We start from the raw sequence: 7791 nt of genomic DNA, 5'->3' as shown, positions 1-7791 counted from the left end.
GCAGATTTCTCCAGCAACTAACTTCTTGGAAATATGTGATTTATGTGAAGGACAGGTATGAGTCAGATTGCAACACTACATAAGCACACCGATAAATACTTTAATTTTTGTCTGCTGAAGTCTTGCTTTTATCCATGTAACTACAACATTAAGCACAGAGTTACAACTGCAGATAGATAATCATCTTGCCAATAATCACCCTCATAGAGCACCTCCTGTCTCCAGGAAGGCAAAGCGTGTCAGACCTAAGATTAATTTATAAACACCCGTCCAAATATCAAGGTTTGCCTTAAAGGTAGAGAGGGTATAAGTCTGTTTTATTTGTAACAAAAGGTTATCCCACAGATGAGTGAAACAATGAATAATACATCTGTTCCCCCCAGCATGTCTTATTTGTTTGCTGACAGAATTTCAAGTCTGTAGTTTAAGTGTTAGTGCCATTTATTTTGTGGGGGTACTGGAGATCAAGGAGGTTTTGGTCTTTAAAGGGAATACAAGACATAAGTCAACAAGCAGAAGTTTATAAAGGATAGAGTATAGGGACCGACTTTCAAGCCTATCATGGTAGCCCAGGTTCTTCAATTCTGTGAGCTTTTTACTTAGGAGCTTCTGGAAACTTTCTAGCTATGTGATATGTTTGGATGGATACATACTAAAAGGGCATTGCATTCTATAATTGACTTGATCAGTGAAGAGTATAGAATAAAAATAACTCATTTTGACATGGATAAGATATGTTTAATTACTAATATAGCAAAGAATTTCTTAACTGCTGTTGCTATGTTCTGGTCAAAGAATATGGGGGTTGTCTATGGAGGTGTCCTGAGGTCTGATAACCATATCAGTGTGGAGTAGTGATGACCATATCAGTGTGGAGTAGGGTGCTCTCTATACTGTAAGCTGCTATGGACATTTGTTTATCAAAGATGACAATACTGTACTTCTATGTACTTAATTAATCTAATTTCTAACAGCCTTGATTTGCATGATTTAGCTCTTGTTGCAGTAACATATATTAAATGTCATCACACAGTGTGTAGTCATCTGAACATTTAGTTAGCCAGATGGCTAAATTAGTGATTTGGTTGTATAAACATACATGCCAAGCATTGTGCTCTGACAAATGCCACTAGCCAGAATTTTGCTTTCTTAGGTGGCATCTGCTACTTTATTTAAAGAAGTTCTGTCAGTCAGTTTACTGCCCTTCTTACAACATTGGCAAAAGAATAATTAGGGTGAGATGAAGTGAGTAGCTCCCTTGGGTGCAAACAGTTAGGGGTTGTGATTCTTAATTGTTGATGGAATGGGAGTGCAGTTCTAGTGATTTTGCATAAAGCCATGTGGTATCATGGCTTCATAAACATAAACAAATGTCAATACTGCATTTGCAGTTGCAGAAATGCCCAGATTTGTGATTTGCTACAGTTTCAGAGCAGGAAAGCTTTTTGTTTTTGCTTATCACGTTTGAGTTGAGGGAGAGGCACACAACCTAGCAATAGTTCTGAACATAAGGGTCTACATTTAGATCTTTAAGCTTATTTTCTTTCCCAGCATATGCAACAGTATCAGAGGCCTTAGTGAGATTCATGCATGCTGTATGAACAGAAACTATATACAACTTCACTGTCTTTCTAAACGACATTTACTAAATTAAATAAAGATGAGCTCCCTTTGTTAAAGCCACATTTCTATAGGTCAACAGCAATAACACTTTTAGCCAGAGCTTGTGAAATCAGATATAATACATTCTATAGATTTGTAAATTAGGCTTGTTAGACTAATGGGTCTGTGGTTCTCTGGATTTGGGGAGGGGCTCTCTTTATGGAGTGGCATAATGACAGACATTTTAAATGACTCATGAACATAATCTGTGTCCATGCATACATAAGCTGTAAAGTTTTAGGAGGAGTACAGAGATGGCATGTTTGGCACTATTAATTAAGCAACCAGGTATATTACCAGAGCCCATAGAGGAGGTATATTAGCTCAACAGAGTGCAATTAGGATATGTTCCATAATAATATTGAGGGAGGAAGGACTCAATGAATATGTGGGACTTCAATGACTTTTTATAAAGTAAAGTTTGTAACTACATTTATATGCATGTATATTCACACAATTTTTCTGATCAGACTTTTGCTGTGTGTTATCTCTTAATCATTTTACACAGTTAAAGAAGGATTTATGATAACCCTGGGCTTTGGTTGCTAATTTTAATTCAAGCTCTGCATTGATCTTGTTTATGGTAACTTTTATATTTTTGCTGAGCTGTTTGATAGTCTTTGATAGTCTTTAATGTAGGTATATTTTGATTCATTGTAGGTCTTAGTTTCATTTGTTTTCTCTTATTATGGAAATTACTAATACTGACATTCCACTAAGGTAGTTTGTTTTTAATTTTCATAGTATATTTGGTTCTGACTGGGACCACTAGATTGATGCTGTTTATTAGATGGGTGCAAAAATCATAAGTGACAGCTGAAGCTACATGCAGATTGGAAATCTTGGAGCTAAATTTTGACAGTTCACCATATAGTTTTACTACATTTGTCTTTATAAAGTCTTTGAATTCAGAGGTGTTTGCTGTTGTTGGATGAGATGACCTAAAGGAGAAAATTACTGATTTGTGATCAGATGCATCATATATTTGAAATCTGCTAGAATGACACCAACAACTTAACCAATTGTTTAAGCCAATTATCTTCTCTTTGTATCTGGGCATCATTTTGGGTGAGGATAGAACTTCTCTCAGATCCTGAGTCTTAGCTGGATTTGACACATGCATAGCAAGCTTCAATGCATCAATCCGATTATCCTTCAGAGTTGAGCACTTCATATTATTTACACCTACACATAGTCACATTTGTCCAGTTTGAGAGACTGCAAGCAGTTTGTAAAATCATGGATCATGGCTCCAGAAAGGCAGCTGTCGCCCTGTCTGTATCCAGTCTATTGAGTCTACAGTGTACCTGATGATAGAGTCACTGAAGAGTAGGACATTATTATTTGGATATGCAGACACAGAATAGTGGAAGTGTTGTAGTTTGCAGCATGGTGACATACTGAGGTATGTGGGTATTGTTTTAGTTTGGTATTTTGGATATTGGGTATAACAGCCCTGTGTTTCTTATGCTTAGTTAAACACTCTGCTTGTGCTGTGCTAATGAGGTCATAACAAGGCCGAAATATACATATCCACAGCTAGTGGGGTTTGGCTTTATTGGCCTGAAATTCTCCATTAAAACGACAAAACAAGTCATGGGCATTCAGAATCTCCAAATAGCTGAAACACCTGGTGTTCATAAGGGTCATTTGCATATATCCCATGTACCTCTGATTGAAGAGGTTTGAGAGGTCACTCAGTGGAAGCTCCAGCTTGGCTGGAGTTTTCATTTAGTTTTTACTGATTGGTTTTTCAGTGTGACCTTCTCACTTATTGTTTTTGCTTTGTATATTTTATGGAAAATTTTAAGTACATGAAAGAAAACTAGAATATAGTGTCAGTGATTTTATTACAGAAATATATACAGTATGTACATCCTTAGGTGGATACATTGATGTCAGATTACTACTTTTGACACAATTGAAGACCTTATGATAAGGAAGAAGCATTTTGCTTGGAGATATGTGGACCAGATTGACTGACCAGGATGCACCTCGGCAGAAAAGATAGGCAAACAGTGTAATCCCTGTTCAGCAATTACATCACAATTGTACAAAAGCAGTTTATGTAGTACTGCATATGGGTATAAGAGAACCAATGAGAAGCAGTTTAAAATCATAAAAATAGATTCTACAGGCAGTGGTGTAAATCATTTGCATCAGCACATGCATGAGTTCTGGGAATAGATATGTCCAGTGTAACTAAGCACAGTATGTGTGGTCCAGATATCTACAGGTGTGTGGTGGAGAACAAAAGCAACGTAAGGAAGGGAACAGCAGTTGCTCCAAATTATTACAAAGGTTTATGATCTGCCTTGTTAGAGGGTAAAAAATATCACTAATAGGGATATTCTATTAGACATCATTATAGATAAGCTTGCAGCTGCTAGAGAGGAGCATTGTTTTTAGGCAGTCCATTTAGGTGCCATAGGCAGAGTTCATTTAAACTAAGAAGAGACAGAAAACAGGCAAATAGGTGGCAATTTGTGATGTTATTCCAGAAGATATACTGACAAGAAATTACTTTGATAGTACAATACTTTGTGTACAAGCAGCTGCATCTGGCCAGGCCTCAGGAAATGAAAATATGGGGAAGATAACATGCAAAGCCACAGCTAGTTCCACACTTCCAACTGAGGATGATTATATGGCTACTTCTGGAAAGAGTTGACTGATAAAAACCAGCCTGTATTGAAGTCAAAGCTGTCAGAATGTATTGGACTTTTTCTGGAAGGGGTTAAGTCAGTGGAATACATAGTTGGTAGCAGCATGTTTATCCTGCAGTCATCAAATCATTTGGGGGGGGGGGGTTGAAGGCAGTCAGTAATACAAACATGCATGTCAGGAAGGAAGGAAGCAGGACATCCAAACATTACTTACACCTTCCGTGCAAGCTTGGTAATATGGTTATTTCAGGAAAATAGCTGAGAAAAAAGCAGAAAACATAAACTGGGATCACAACAGTCAAATATATTAGACTTCCTCTTGAAGGGATTACTTCAGAGGAGGAGATAGATGGTAGAAGTCTGGGCCACAGCTGTCAAACGGTACTAAAATTCCAATGGACGGGGAGCTGCAGACGATAATGAAAAGGGACTTTAGACAGGCAAAGCTCTTACACTCTAATGTAAGATAGAGCCATGGATGCTCCTGACTTTCAAAGGCAGTAGGAGTCTGCATACAGATGTAGGGTCATAGCCAATTCCTAGGCACGCAGTCCAAGAGACCATTGAGGATCCTAGCCCATATCTGTAGTTTCCCCAAACCAATGTCTTCTTAAGTGACTTGCTGAAGGTCACATAATAGGCAATTGAAGGTTGAGGGAATCAAACCCTGTACCATAGGAAGTAGCTCATTGATATCTCATAACCATAATCCTTTGCACTAACTGCCAGACTGATAAATATATATTATACAGAGAGAGGGAGTTGTGCAGGGAATGGACTCCTGAAGTATTATCAAGCAAGTATAATCATAGCTAACGGCATTACTTTTTCAGGCCATGCAGGTATAAGGCATACAAAAAGTGATGCTTATACAAATTTTTTTTGTTGTCAGGTCTTGCAAAAGATGTAACAGGTTATTTCAAGACATGTAAACAATGTCAAAAGGTCAGTAAGGCAGGAGAAAATGTTACAGTTACTTTAGTGCCTTTGCCTGTTGCTAAAGAACAACTTTAGAGGATAGCCACAGATATTGTGGAACCTCTTAGAACTGTATTTCATTTTTTTTTTTTATTATTTAACATTTGTTAACCAGGAATGTCTGATTGGGATAGAGCCCATTTTTAGTGGAGGCCCAGGGAGAAATGCTCCAGATGCACGTCTTTGGGGGTCTACTTCAAAACACTGAATTACTATAACGTTGAACCACAAAACATTGAGACCATAACATCGAAAGTTCAGAAGACTGAAAAGTTAGTACATCGAAATTGCACAACAATGAAAATTTAAATCACTGAGTCTTATATCACTGAAATTGTTACATGGTTATGGTTTCAAGTGTTAATTTTGTGGTATCACTTTAAGAAATTGTTGTATGCAGTAAACAAACATGGCGGTTGGTACATTTTGTGGCTTAAGAGAAATTGTCAGGTTGTATAGTAAAAGTTTATTAGATAATGGTTAAGCATTGTTGTGTCTGAGTGATGGATTTATTAGTTTGAAAGAAGTCATGTTAGTGCTGTGGAAAGTGATGGGATAAGTGAGCAGGGGAGTAAGTTTTTATTTTGGCAGTATGTACACGCTGTCAGGAAAATAGAGGTACATGTTTGAGATATTATTTGTATATTCTATATGCAGGCTTTTCCCGGTTAGGGGTCACCACAGTGGATCACCGGTCCACTTATGATTGACAGTGGATTTTTACAGTGCTGAGTTACCAGCCTGGTACCCAACTTTCAAAGAAGACACACCCATTCAAGCACATACCTACCTGCATGTCTTTAAATGTCACTCAACCACAGGGAGGACATGCAGACTGCACAGAATGCATTCCAGCCGAGAATTGAACCAGAGAGCCTCTTGCTGTGAGGCGACAACCCTAGCCACTGCACCACTGTGGCCTTGCATGCAGGCTGCAATACCTAATCCGACAAACACACTTGTTTCAATGTTTCCACAGGGGGGAAAGCCCCCTGCATCTCCATGTGGGGAGCTACACCCCCCACACCCCCTGCAAATTAAATATACCAACTCCAACAACACACTAGAGTGGAGACAAGGTCAATTTCCAATTCCCCACTGTATTGCAATTGTATGCAGACTGCAATACAGTGGGGAATTTGAAATTTACCTTGTCTCCACTGTAGTGTGATCTTGGAGTTGGTATTTTTAATTTGCAGTGGGTGTAGCCCCCCACATGGGGGTGCATGGAGCTTGCCCCTCGTAGGAACATTGAAACAAGTGTGTTTGTCAGTTTAGTTATGTTTGAGGTGGAATTACTAATGTGTGAATTGTAACATTCGATGTTATGGGATGCCATGATTTAAATTTGCAGTGTTATGTGGTTTCATTGTTCTAAGTTTTCAGTGTTATGCATTTTCAATGTTATGGTCTCAATGTTTTGTGGTTCAGTGTAATAGTAATTCAGTGTTTTGACATAGACCCATCTTTGGAATGTGGTAAGAAACCAGAGCACTCAGAGAGAGCTCATACAAAGACAGGGAGGACATGCAGACTCTGCACAGAAGACACCCCTACCAAGAATCAAACCAGAGAACTTATTGCTGTGAGGTGACAATCCTTACCTCTGCACCACTATACCACTGCACCACCCTCCTCAACAAGTAAGAGAATTTTTGTTGATTGTGGATTAAGCTACTAGGTAGCCTATGACAGTGGTTGTGCCTTGCATTGAGGAAGAAAAAGGTAGGAAATGCTCCACAGACATTACTTCATAGAAGGTTTTCCTCAGGAAACACTGAGAGACAGAGGCACCAGCTTTAGGTCTTATCTGCAGGCCTGCATGTAAAAGCAGTTTATGGTAAAACAGTTAAAAACTGCTCTCTACTATCTACAAATAAATAGTTTGATGGAGAGGTTTAATTCAACTCTTAAAATCATGATGGGATCATTTGGAGGCCGGTTTAAGAGAGACTGGGGATAAGTACCTGTGCCAGGCCCTCTTTGAATACAGGGATGTGCCACAGGAATCCACAGTTTTTTTTTAATTTGAACTATATTTTGGTCACAGGTTGAAAAGAACCCTAGACTTGGTGTGTGATGAGTCTGAGGGTCAGTATGATTTCCATGAATAATCTGTTGTAGACTGTGTGCTAAACTCCATATCTAAGCTTAGGGAGCTCATAGGATAGGCACATGAATACCCAGTATAAGCACAACAACAACACCATCAAAAGGTCTGACATGCCAGAAAAGAAAGAGACTGTTAGTATAATATTTTCAAAGAGGTAATGCTGCTTATTCCTGTCTGTTACAATAAGTTATAAGCAGCATGGAAGAGACTTTCCACTTCTGTGGGGGTGGTTAATAAAGTCAATTATGTGGTGAAACTGTTAGCCAGAAGACAGAAACACTAACCTCACATGAGTGCAGAGCAATACTGCTGCACTTTTCCTCTTTGTCTGTATTGCTGTTTTGGATTTGGAAAGCATTTGACTTGCAAGAA

General features: G+C 38.6%; 1 protein-coding gene across 1 annotated transcript in view; it reads left to right on the top strand.

Annotated features, from left to right (window-relative positions):
• LOC122795974 (dedicator of cytokinesis protein 2-like) overlaps nucleotides 1-7791 on the top strand; it is a 2887083-nt gene that overhangs the window by 72950 nt on the left and 2806342 nt on the right. The window lies entirely within an intron of this gene.

The sequence above is a fragment of the Protopterus annectens genome, chromosome 2.part2 (assembly GCF_019279795.1).
Source record: "Protopterus annectens isolate FY-2018-M chromosome 2.part2, PAN1.0, whole genome shotgun sequence".
Classification (NCBI taxonomy): domain Eukaryota; kingdom Metazoa; phylum Chordata; order Ceratodontiformes; family Protopteridae; genus Protopterus; species Protopterus annectens.
The sequence above is the reverse complement of the archived record's forward strand: the minus strand, read 5'-3'. Positions and strand labels throughout refer to the sequence as shown.